Genomic DNA, 13,121 nt, shown 5'->3' on the forward strand with positions numbered 1-13,121 from the left:
GGAAATTTTTGAAATAAACCTGCTATTGTACCAGACTTATTTCTGACAGAGCAGGATCAATTTTGACAAACACGTTCTCGAAAATCGGACGATCAACAACAGAGGGATTTTCGAACATTATAATTTATTTTCGAAGCGTCAAATTTAAGTAAAAATTCATCAAATGGAACACAGCCTAAGGATCTGGGAGTCATCTTAGATTGTCAACTCACATACAGCCAGCATATCTCGTACGTGATCGACAAGGCATCCAGAACGCTCGGCTTCATTTTCAGGATATCTAAAAGTTTCACGGACATCTACTGTTTGAAGTCGCTTTATTGCTCCCTCGTCCGGACGGTGTTAGAATACTGCCGCCCTGTATGGAATCCCATCGATTCATCTGGTTTGCCCTTCGACGATTGCCTTGGAAGGATCCTCATCGCCTTCCAAGCTACGAAAGTCGGTGCTTGTTAATTCACCTGGATCCTTTGTGGAGTCGAAGAGATACGACAAGGGCCCTGTTTGTGGCAGACATTCTACAGGGCAGAATCTATTGTCCTTCTATTCTACAACAAATCGACGTTAACGTTCAACCATGAGCACTGCGTAACAATGCAATGCTGAGGATACCTTTTCGTCGTACAAACTATAGTTCGTATGGTGCTATCAATGGGCTACAAAGGGTTTTCAATCGTGTTGCTTCCATATTGGATTTTCACTTGGCACGCGAGACGCTGCGTCAGAGATTCCGTGATATATTTTGAAGAATTAGGAATTAAGTTGGACTTCACGGCCTTTGCAGCTTATTACTTCTTGACTATATTCTATTTCCTACTTAGTATTGCTTTATCCATCATTGGGACTAAACCCAGTCTGTTGATGTAGAACCTAATAAACAATAAACAATAGAAACTAAGCGATCGTTTCAGCCTCTAGTGGTGAATAGGGGAACCATAAGAAGCGCTTATGAAAAAATCTTCGCCGTGAAGCATTGGGAGATTGCCGTAAAAGCTCAACAAGGATGTCGCATGATGATGATAATAAATCATGTTTTGTTGTTTTTCACATCATCCACATCCAGAGGGCCAGTCACTTCGAATGTATGGGAATGGTAGAAAACCATTTGGAAATGCATGAAAATTTTCAGTTTTAATTCATTATCGTCTTTATGGGCAGTTTTATATGCACAAAAATTGCACGAGTACATTACTATGGTAATAAGGTAAACACTCGTTTATTTGTTTCCTTCTATGAAAGCATGTTTAGTCACAAATTGTGGATTTTCTGATATTCTCCATACTGCAAAAATGATTTTCCTACCAATGAAGGGGCGACATCTCTCGGATCTTCAGTATAGCTTCTACTCAAATCATATAATCAATTGGGTTCTTTAATTTTGAAAAATATATCGTTTTTTATACATCATCTGAAAGAGCTTTGTTTTCTGAGCACAGCGATATTTTTTTCGAACTCACACACTTTCATCTCGATTTTTAAATCAAGATTTAAAGCAAAATAACAACTTCACTGTTTGACACTAAACTAACAAACTGACAGCTCGCTCCCATACAAAGTGAAACCGAGGGGCGCTAATTAGATGATTTTCACAAATGTTATCGTACTTATTTAAAATAGTTCCAGTGTACCAAAATTGATGAAATTTTGGGTTTGGGTTTCATTTTTAATGCAGATTACGAATATGCATTTACTTCAATACCCTTAAAGAACCCAATTGTCCGGGGTGAGATTTGAACAAGTAATTATTTCGAACTTAATCATGCATGACTATTGCCGAAGTAATCATGGCTCAGACTCAATAAGGTGAAGCGGGAATTTGCACTTTTTTCCTTGATTTTGTATTCCGTTGATCTTGTTTCCCGTGCTGAGCACCAATGCTACCGACGCCACGGAGGCAGCACCCATACCTGGACTCTACCTATCGACCCATCAACACATGAACCGGGGCCCGAATAGAAATTGTAATGTAGGAAACATCAGCAGACATCTTCAATACATTAAATTTTAACGTATATTGCTGTACCCTTAATGTATTCAGACTTCAGTGTGACGTCCAAGTACATAAAAATACATTAGCCTCAAACGTTACATCAGAATCAAACGTCTTGACGATGTAAAATTTGACATCAGAATACATCCAACGACAACAGAACCTAACGTTACATTAGAATCAAACTTCATTACGATGTAATTTGTTGCACGCATAAAACATCAGAATACATCCAATGACAACAGAACCTAACGTTACATTAGAATCAAACTTCATTACGATGTAATTTGTTGCACGCATAAAACATCAGAATACATCCAATGACATCAGAACCTAACGTTACATTAGAATCAAACTTCATCACGATGTAATTTGTTGCACGCATAAAACATCAGAATACATCCAATGACATCAGAACCTAACGTTACATTAGAATCAAACTTCATCACGATGTAAATTGTTGCACGCATAAAACATTAGAATACATCCTATGACACAACAATAAAAAGTGGCTTGCAGTGCAGTGATGCCTCCTATGCATAGTTTTGTGACATTATCAATTGCAAATAAAATTGAACTCTTTAGAAGAGTGGAAACGCTACTAAAAGTGCACTTAGACGTTGTATCGTCTTGACGCCTTCTGCGCACTTATTCTTCATTCACCAAGGAATAAGTGCGATGAAGACACAACAACAATTTAACGTAAAACCGCACTTTTATTAGTGTTTCCGTGCCCAATGCGCAATTCTCGGCGCAATCATATAAAATAGCACATTGCGATTACAAGGTAGAGCTTACCATCATTAACTCTTACACGACTGACATAGCCTCAAATCACTGAAGGAAATTGTGGCATGCCCTGTGGTCAATGTTTATTTGTATGTAAAACAAATGCCCTGGTGACGTTACAGTGCAAGAGTTAATTAGTGTTTTAATTGATTATTATCGTTTCAATTGAAACCCGATTTTACTCTTGTTCTATACGTTAAACATAACGTCGGCCATAGAGATTGCTAAAGTATGATTGTGTCAGTGATTTGTTTTCATCGGGAAAATTTTCTGCTATGAAGTTTTTTTTCCCGATGAAAACATTTTGCGTATACGTATACGTGACGTAGTGTGCGTACGATAAACTTCAGCAATCTCTATAGTGTGCTGTATACCGCATCAGTGTACGAATACAGCACACTATGTCCGACGTTATGTTTAACGTATACAGAACGTTTTCAACGAGGTTTTCATTTGAAACGATAATATTAATTCCAAGGCAAACGAAGAAAACCATCTGGCCACCCTGCATGGGCCGGCGCAGCCTGCATGCATATGCATTCCTCGGTACATTCTATGCGCTCGAGTATTGATGGTCCGAATGTGAGGATAACAATAACAAACCAGCATATCTGGCTGAAGCGAAAGTGAGGATAACAAACTTCGCACTTGATAATGGGATTGCGCAAGTGTGCGTGTTATGAACGACAGAAAGGTCATTGTCGTTCTCATTTTTGAAGTAAAGCTCTATACATCGCTGCTGCATTAGCGTATACCAAAATTATTCAGGGTGTAGGTGTCAGATGGACGTTCCATTACAAACAACTGATGTTGACCTGTCAATAATTCGCGTTATTTGGCGTTTATTAGCTGAATCGCAAAAAGAAAACTAGAGTCCCTGAGGTCCTTCACGGTGTTTCGCAAAAACCCATTAATGGGTATAAAAACACCCATTTCCGCTAAAAGTGCCCTCTTCATTTAATGGGTAAACTATGGTTTACTCATTAATGGGTAAAAGGGGGATCTGTCAATAAATGGGTGTTTTTTACCCATCTTCTTAAATTGTGTTTTTCATAAAATGGGTAAAAAAATACCCATTGCTTCAAATGGAGGATGCTGGTGCTGGGTTATTTGTCCTCGTTGATATAAAAAACTTTCAAATATTTACATTGAAAATAAATGCAGTTGTAGCGAAAAAAAATATTACACGAGATATTACAATACCATATTGGATAAAACTGAATAGACTTATCCGTAAGCCTCTCCAATGTTTCGGAATCTAACCTTTTCCGGAGATCGTCCATTGTTGCTAAAAAAAAAAGCGGACAGAAACTGTTTGCATTTCTTATGGTGGTAAGCTCCAACCGGTATTATCCTCGGATTAAATCTCGATCAAGAATGTCCGGCTGGTTTGATGTCGACATCAGAGTTAATCAACATAACTCTGAGCAAACATTTTTCAGATCATACAAACAGGGACGGTATTAAAAGTTAATCCGAGTTGGAGCTTACCGCCATTAATGGTCGGTGACGGAATGAGACGATAAAATTTCGAAGTGTTTTTTCACCCATTAGTGGGTAAAAAATATACCCATTATGCAATCGTGAACTGATTCATAAAATGGGTATTTTTTCACCCATTTTATGATTTCCAAATTCCCCCATTTTTTGACAGCTGCATACATGGTTTGAAAATGGGTATTTTTTTTACCCATAAATGGGTTTTCAAGAAACACCGTGTTGCGCATGCAAAGTTTGTTTTGTCCGAGTCAGCACTACACGGCAAATGAGAACACCCAAATTTGAGTTTAGTTCACTCATAAATCGCAAAAAGTACAGGAACTCAGTTTTGAGTTAATTTCCCTCTGTTTTTCCAGGTTTTCCAGGTTTTTCCAGGAAAATTTTTCCGAAAATAAGAAAAGTAAAGATTGGATTCTGTGGATTTTCGTCAATCCTAATTTTCTGGAAGATTTTTGAGGTTTTCCACAGGAAAACATGAGGCAAATCTCGAGGCAAATTTACTCATCGTTGCGTTCCTGCACTTTTTTTTTGATTTTGAGTACACTGTATTCAAATTTGCGTCGATCACATTGGCCGTGTTTTCGCGGTGTGTGTTGTTTTGGCAAATTAGTCCGGGAATCAGCAAGGCTGTTTTTCAGGTAAGTAAATGTGAATTAATGTACCTATTTAATGTAATTAAGTTTTTTTTTTAGAAAAGTGCACCAGTCCGAGGCCGGATCCCGGTAGGAAGTCCGACGCTGGAACCCGGCGGGGAGTACGAAGCCGGATCTCTGCAGGTTAGTGCATGTGTTTTTTTTATGGACGAATAAATAAATAAATCCGGAGAACTTTGAGATTAGGGCGTAATTGCTTTTGTAAACAAACACGTCAATCGCCAATTAAAGCTCAATCTAAAAAATTAACGGCACAAACAGGTAGAGAAACGATTCCTTTATCATTTAGTATGGTTTGTTCGCGATAATAAGTTTCAATTTACGATTAATCGGCGATAGACGTGTTTGTTTACAAAAGCAATTACGTCCAAATCTCAAAGTTCTCCGGAAATACTAAATACTAAGTTGAAGTGGACCCCGTTGGAAATCCGATGACGGATCCCAATGATGGGTTCCGTAATTGGATCCCGATAACGGGTTCCGTAGACGGATCCCGATGACGGGTTCCATAGACAGATCCCGATGGGGAAACCGAATACGGATCCCGATGGGGAAACCGAATACGGATCCCGATGGGGAAACCGAATACGGATCCCGATGGGGAAACCGAATACGGATCCCGATGGGGAAACCGAATACGAGTCCGGATTGGGATTCCGTAAAAGGATCTCGATGGGAAAACCGAATACGGATCCCGATGGGGAAACCGAATACGGATCCCGATGGGGAAACCGAATACGGATCCCGATGGGGAAACCGAATAAGGATCCCGATGGGGAAACCGAATACGGATCCCGATGGGGAAACCGAATACGGGTCTTGATGGGGATTTCATAGACGGATCCCGATGGGGAAACCGAATACGAATCCCGATGGGGAAACCGAATACGGATCTCGATGGGGAAACCGAATACGGGTCCCATTGGGGAAATCCAATACGAGTCCGGATTGGGATTCCGTAAAAGGATCTCGATGGGGAAACCGAATACGAATCCCGATGGGGAAACGGAATACGGGTCTTGATGGGGAAACCGAATACGAATCCCGATGGGGAAACCGCATACGGGTCTTGATGGGGATTCCGTAGACGGATCCCGATGGGGAAACCGAATACGAATTCCAATGGGGAACCCGAATACGGATCCCGATGGGGAAACCGAATACGGGTCTTGATGGGGATTCCGTAGACGGATCCCGATGGGGAAACCGAATACGAATTCCAATGGGGAACCCGAATACGGATCCCGATGGGGAAACCGAATACGGATCCCGATGGGAAAACCGAATAAGGATCCCGATGGGGAAACCGAATACGGATCCCGATGGGGAAACCGAATACGGATCCCAATGAGGAAACCGAATACGAATCCCGATGGGGAAACGGAATACGGGTCTTGATGGGGAAACCGAATACGGATCCCGATGGGGAAACCGAATACGGATCCCGATGGGGAAACCGAATACGAATCCCGATAGGGAAACCGAATACGGGTCTTGATGGGGATTCCGTAGACGGATCCCGATGGGGAAACCGAATACGAATTCCAATGGGGAACCCGAATACGGATCCCGATGGGGAAACCCAATACGGGTCTTGATGGGGATTTCATAGACGGATCCCGATGGGGAAACCGAACACGAATCCTGATGGGGAAACCGAATACGGGTCTTGATGGGGATTCCGTAGACGGATCCCGATGGGGAAACCGAATACGAATTTCAATGGGGAACCCGAATACGGGTCTTGATGGCGATTTCATAGACGGATTCCGATGGGGAAACCAAATACGAATCCCGATGGGGAAACCGAATACGGATCCCGACGGGGGAACCGAATACGGATCCCGATGGGGAAACCGAATACGAATCCCGATAGGGAAACCGAATACGGGTCTTGATGGGGATTCCGTAGACGGATCCCGATGGGGAAACCGAATACGAATTCCAATGGGGAACCCGAATACGGATCCCGATGGGGAAACCCAATACGGGTCTTGATGGGGATTTCATAGACGGATCCCGATGGGGAAACCGAACACGAATCCTGATGGGGAAACCGAATACAGATCTCGATGGGGAAACCGAATACGGGTCCCAATGGGGAAATCCAATACGGATCCCGATTGGGATTCCGTAGAAGGATCCCGATGGGGATTCCGAATACGTATCCTGATGGGGAAACCGAATACGGATCCCGATGGGGAAACCGAATACGGATCCCGATGGGGAAACTAGTAGGTCCCGAAGAAACGTGCTTAACTTTTTGGCTCAGCTCTGGTACTATCTTCGGTCCCAAGCTAATCGATTCACCCCTCGAAACATAGGAAAATCCACTAACCCCTCATTTTATCTGTCAAACTTTCATAGCGAATCAAAACAAACATTGTGAAGTACTAGAATTTTGACTAGAATGGGGTACGTTAATCGTTTGCTTGGGACCAATAGGCTAGTCAAGTATTCAGCCAATTTAAAATCGTTAGTTTCGTATTGATTGTTGCTATTATTGTATCTGCTTCTTGCTATTACATCATTATTTCATACATCAGCTTGAATTACGTTGATCGATATTACATTTTTTTTTGCTGTGTACAGCCATAAGTGATTTCAAGAGCAAATTTTCATTATGTCGTAAGTAACATTCGCACCAATCCGAGAAAAATAAAGTTTTGTTTTGATGACCGAAAAGTTATTCCTATTTCCAAGTAAACACATATAATCTCATAGTGATAGCAATGTTTAACATATTTAGCAGGGTTTTAATCATACAAATGCAAATCGCTAGCTTTCATGCTAAAAAATACTGGTTTTTGAGTCCAACGTTATTATACGTCGTTTGGTGGCCCCTATTGTTACTAAAGTCAAAGTGTATTTACCAGGATTTTCGGGAGAATTATCAATTACGTCTCCTTACGTGCAGCCCATTCATCATTTTAGGACCACCGAAATCATATTAGCAACAAACAGTTCGATTTATTCACTTTAATAATGAGAAAGCGAAACGACGAACATACACTTTTCACGGGTTTCTCAGCGCTGTTACTTAAGTCAAACGGCATCTCCATAGAAATTGGGTGACTTAAGTAACATCGAAAACTATTTTGATCGGAAGGTGATTACGTCAAAAAGCAATTTGACTGGTAAATAAATTAAAAAATGGGATTTGATCCTATATTCGGACAGTATATAGTGTAATAGCAGGAGAATCGATTGACACTGATAGCTCGACTTTGTTTACCTTTGTTACATTCGACGTAATGAAAATTTGCTCTTGATTTAATGAATTCGCTGATTGTGACTCTCTGAAAATTAAATGCCCAGGTTTTATACGTCAAACTCATCCTTTGCAACGTCCTCTTGTAACTTAAAAATACAAAATGTCATCATAACGTATAATGACTTCATAATTCCGAAAAAACATGTTTCCGGGCGGAATAAGTTTCATCAAGCATTATGATGGTACACAAAATGGGCCACAAGTTTATATAAAATTTAAAGTGTGGTTCGCAATCAGGGAAAGACTGAGATTTAAGAAAGCACAATTCTAATGTAAATTTTTCATAAATAACATCAATTTAGAATTCTGTACTATTCAATAACTATTTCTTCGAATTTTTAAGCAGTTCGGATAACAATTTGGCCAACGTATAAGATACTTTACTTTTGCTGGTCCGATGTCCCTCAAGATTTGACATGTATAACAAAGTTGTGCCAACTAACTCGGTCCCTGGCTGCTTGTCTCCAATTAATCATGTTTTGTGGTTTTTGACATCATCCAAATCCAGAGGGCCAGTCACTTCGAATGTATGGGAATAGGCTCTTTTCATACACCATCAATGTAGAGTGCGCTAGCCGATTTTGAAAGGAAATGTCATCCAATCCATTTGTTTACATCATAATGACGATTTTCAAAACTCAAAACAATGTACATTTTATTGCACAACTTGTAAATTTCCATCGGGAGTGGTCGTATTGTTCGATTAACTACAGATCTGAACTGATTTACAGCTGAAATAACCACACATTAAAAATCCGGAAGATCATAACCGCTGGGACAATTTAATAAATCTTAATTTTTCTTATCAAAAATATATGGAAGCACCAGCCAGATCACTGCAAACCCGATACGGAAAACAAAATATTCCACGTGGATGATGATTTCAAGCACCTGCGGTGGATAAATTAATCAGGAAGGTGAAAATATTGTCCTCCTCCTATGCTTCACGGTGAAAATTTCCACCCTCATCACTCTTTTGAGGGTTCCCCTATTAACCGCAAGAGGCTGAAACGATCGCTTAGTTTCTTTTGGATTCGCCTATGGTGGGAAACCATTTGGAAATGCATGAAAATTTCCAGTTTTTATTCATTATAGTCTTTATGGGCAGTTTTAGGTGCCCAAAAATTGCACGAGTACATTACTATAGTGATAAGGTAAACACTGGTTTATTTGTTTCCTTCTGTGAAAGCATATTTCAAGAGCAAATTTTCATTATGTCGTAAGTAACATTCGCACCGATCCGAGAAAAATAAAGTTTTGTTTTGATGACCGAAAAGTTATTCCTATTTCCAATTAAACACATATAATCTCATAGTGATAGCAATGTTTAACATATTTAGCCGGGTTTTAATCATACAAAGGCAAATCGCTAGCTAGTTCTTATACGTCGTTTGGTGGCCCCTATTGTTACTTAAGTCAAAGTGTATTTACCAGGATTTTCGGGAGAATTATCAATTATGTCTCCTTACGTGCAGCCCATTCATCATTTTAGGACCACCGAAATCATCTTAGCAACAAACAGTTCGATTTATTCACTTTAATAATGAGAAAGCGAAACGACGAAAGTACACTTTTCACGGGTTTCTCAGTGCTGTTACTTAAGGCAAACGGCATGTCCATAGAAATCGGGTGACGTAAGTAACATCGAAAACTATTTTGATCGGAAGGTGATTACGTCAAAAAGCAATTTGACTGGTAAATAAATTAAAAAATGGGATGTGATCCTATATTCGGACAGTATATAGTGTAATAGCAGGAGCATCGATTGACACTGATAGCTCGACTTTGTTTACCTTTGTTACATTCGACGTAATGAAAATTAGTCACAAATCGTGGATTTTCTGATATTCTTCATACTGCAAAAATGATTTTCCTACCACTGAAGGGACGACATCTCTCGGATCTTCAGCATAGCTACTACTCAAATCATATAATTAATTTCTCGAGCGTCCCACACTTCCTACATCTTGCTCCACTTGGTCTAACCACCTAGCACGCTGTGCTTCTCTGCGGGATTGTTGTCCGGCATTCTTACAACGTGTCCCGCCCATTGTACCCTTCCACCTTTAGCGACTTTCTGGATATTGGGTTCGCCATAAAGTTACGCCAGTTCGTGGTTCATTCTTCTCCTCCATACACATACACTTCATATACCCTGCCAAAGATGGTCCTAAGCACGCGTCGTTCGAAAACTCCCAGTGCTTCTCGAGCATTGTCTATTGTCATATTTTTCGTGCACAATAATTTTGTTTTTTATATATTTGCAGTTCGTCAATAAGGCAGCCCAAAACTTTCCGCATTTTTGGATCATCTGTGGAACAGGCAGCAATTTTTGGAGCGATCCGTGAAGGGGAAGGCTTGCCACTTGTAACAGTGGACCAAACAAGCCAGCAACCCCGTCCAAAGTGTCTTGCATTATTGGCAAATTGGCACAGCGGGTTGATTTAAAGGGAGATCTGGAGGCGCAGCTATCACATTGTCATGATTGTCTGGTAGTTTACTCAAAAATGCTATAACAATCGCTAAGCTCGCTGTAATGTCACCAAGTGCCTCGTCACCTACAAATTGGCGCCTATGTCAGTGGTCTAATAACTCTTAGCGTGCTAATGGCATAGTTCCCCTGCCGCATAGAGAGTTGCCACAATGATATTAGGTTAGCTAAGGTCAGTTAACTGACTGGTGGGAAACGGGAGCTTAAGCAATGGCTATTCTGTATGCATTTAAGAGATAATCTACCAGAATGGATGATTTTTTTTGTACAATTTTATGTTTTCTGATGGTTTTGGTTGTGCAAAACATGAGAATTAACTTTTCCAATGCTTTCAATTGTACAAAGCATTACAGCTAGAAACATGATCTTGTAAACACTACAAACCTTAACTGGTAGTTTGCTAAAAAAAAATGCTGCAACAATCGTCAAGCTCGCTGTAATGTCACCAAGTGCCTCGTCACCTACAAATTGGCGCCTATGTCAGTGGTCTAACAACTCTTAGCGCGCTAATGGCATAGTTCCCCTGCCGCATAGAGAGTTGCCGCAATGATATTAGGTTAGCTAAGGTCAGTTAACTGACTGGTGGGAAACGGGAGCTTCAGCATTGACTATTATGTACGCATTTTTATGATGTTATCTAACAATTATGGTGTGTAGTGTTTACACGATCATGTTTCTAATTCTAATGTGTTGTAAATATAATTGAAAGCATTTGAAAAGTAAGATTCTAGTGTTCTGTATATCTAAAAACATGTTCTCTGATGTTTTCAGATGTACAAAACGTTTAAAGGAAACGTTGTTTGAATGTTTTCAAATGTAGATGTTTATACATTTGAAAACATTCAAACAACGTTTACTTCAAACGTTTTGTACATCTGAAAACATCAGAGAACAACAAACACGAAGTACAATTGAAAACATCAGAACCACGTTTAGTTCTAACGTTGTGTACATCCGAAAACATCCAAAAAACGTTTGGTTCTAGCATCAGGAAACATCTACGTTAGAAAACATCAGAATACATTTACATATAAAAACATACCAACAACGTTTAGTTCTAACGTTTTTTACATCCGAAAACAACCGAAAAACGTTTGATTCTAACATCAGGAAACATCTACATTAAAAAACATCTGAAAACATTTACATATAAAAACATCCGAACAACGTTTAGTTCTAACGTTTTTTACATCTGAAAACATCCAAAAACGTTTGGTTTTAACATCAGGAAACATCTACATATGAAAACATCAGAAAACGTTTACATATAAAAACATCCGAACAACGTTTAGTTCTAACGTTTTGTACATCCGAAAACATCCTTAAAACGTTTGGTTCTAATGTCAATAGATTGAAATTTTTGACGTCAGACCGACATTAGAATGGCAAAATTTTGTTCCAAAATTTCTGATGTATACACCATGTTACGTTGCTTAAATACAACTAAATCATAATGTTTTCTAATGTTTGACATCAGGCATACATTTGATTTCGATGCTGATGTAGACATCAAAATCAAACGTTGGGCTAATGTAAATTTCTATTCGGGGGACCAACGGCTTTACTTCCCTTCCGAAGGAGAGATGTTATGCCTCAGAAAATCCCGGCGGCGCCGACTGGGATTGAACCCAGACCTGCTGGAGTGAGAGTTAATCACGCTTACCACTACACCACCGGCACCGCTGGGAGAATTTGCATACTTTTGAAGCTTTTTTGATTTTATTTATTTTTGAGTATCAAGTAAATCAAAACTACAAATACTCAGAGGGAGAGATAGGCGGAGAAAACAAAATACAATTCGGCAGCAGGGATTTGTTTCTAAATTATCTTGCAACCCTTGTTAGAAGCTAGCATTTCAAATGACTTTTATTTTTGATTCGATTTACGTGCAAAATAATAATTGATTGCATCGCAATATTTTGCACATTTCTTGGTGCCATTCATTAACCAACGAAGATCAATAAATCAATAGAGTTAGAATATTGTTTTTGGTTCAAAAACTAGTTGAATTTGAGAAGCACACAAAACATAAAAGTGATTGAATTTCTGTTCGATTGCAATACTCTCAAATTTATTCCAGTAAGAATAAGAAATCATCGGAAAATTCGAATGTTCGATTGGCTCAGATTTTGACAGTTCATTTGGCTCAAAACATTCTCTCCGCCCATCTCTCCCTCTGAGTATTTCTAATCAAATCTACTTTAATCCGCTTTACTTCCTTTTTTACTATGTATACTATGTATATGTATGTATAGAGATGCAGGGTGGCCAGACCTACCGATTTATCGGTAGTCCTATCGATTTTCGGGATGCCTACTGATTCACAGACAAAAGGTTAAAAACTAACGATTTTTCACTTTTCCTACCGAGAATCACAGATTTTTTGCTGAGTACTGCGAACTAACTCAAAATGCTTGTCATCTG

General features: G+C 39.6%; 1 long non-coding RNA gene across 1 annotated transcript; it reads left to right on the forward strand.

The window, feature by feature from the left end:
* Positions 1-4,879: 4,879 nt before the first annotated feature.
* Positions 4,880-10,623, forward strand: LOC135701649 (uncharacterized). Its single transcript, XR_010517646.1, has 3 exons — positions 4,880-4,917; positions 4,972-5,055; positions 10,474-10,623. It is a non-coding gene; the product is annotated as an uncharacterized LOC135701649 (long non-coding RNA).
* The last annotated feature ends 2,498 nt before the right edge of the window (positions 10,624-13,121 follow it).

The sequence above is a fragment of the Ochlerotatus camptorhynchus genome, unplaced genomic scaffold (genome assembly GCF_037179485.1).
Source record: "Ochlerotatus camptorhynchus isolate MF236.1 unplaced genomic scaffold, CSIRO-AGI_Acam_v1.1 ptg000170l, whole genome shotgun sequence".
NCBI lineage: Eukaryota > Metazoa > Arthropoda > Insecta > Diptera > Culicidae > Ochlerotatus > Ochlerotatus camptorhynchus.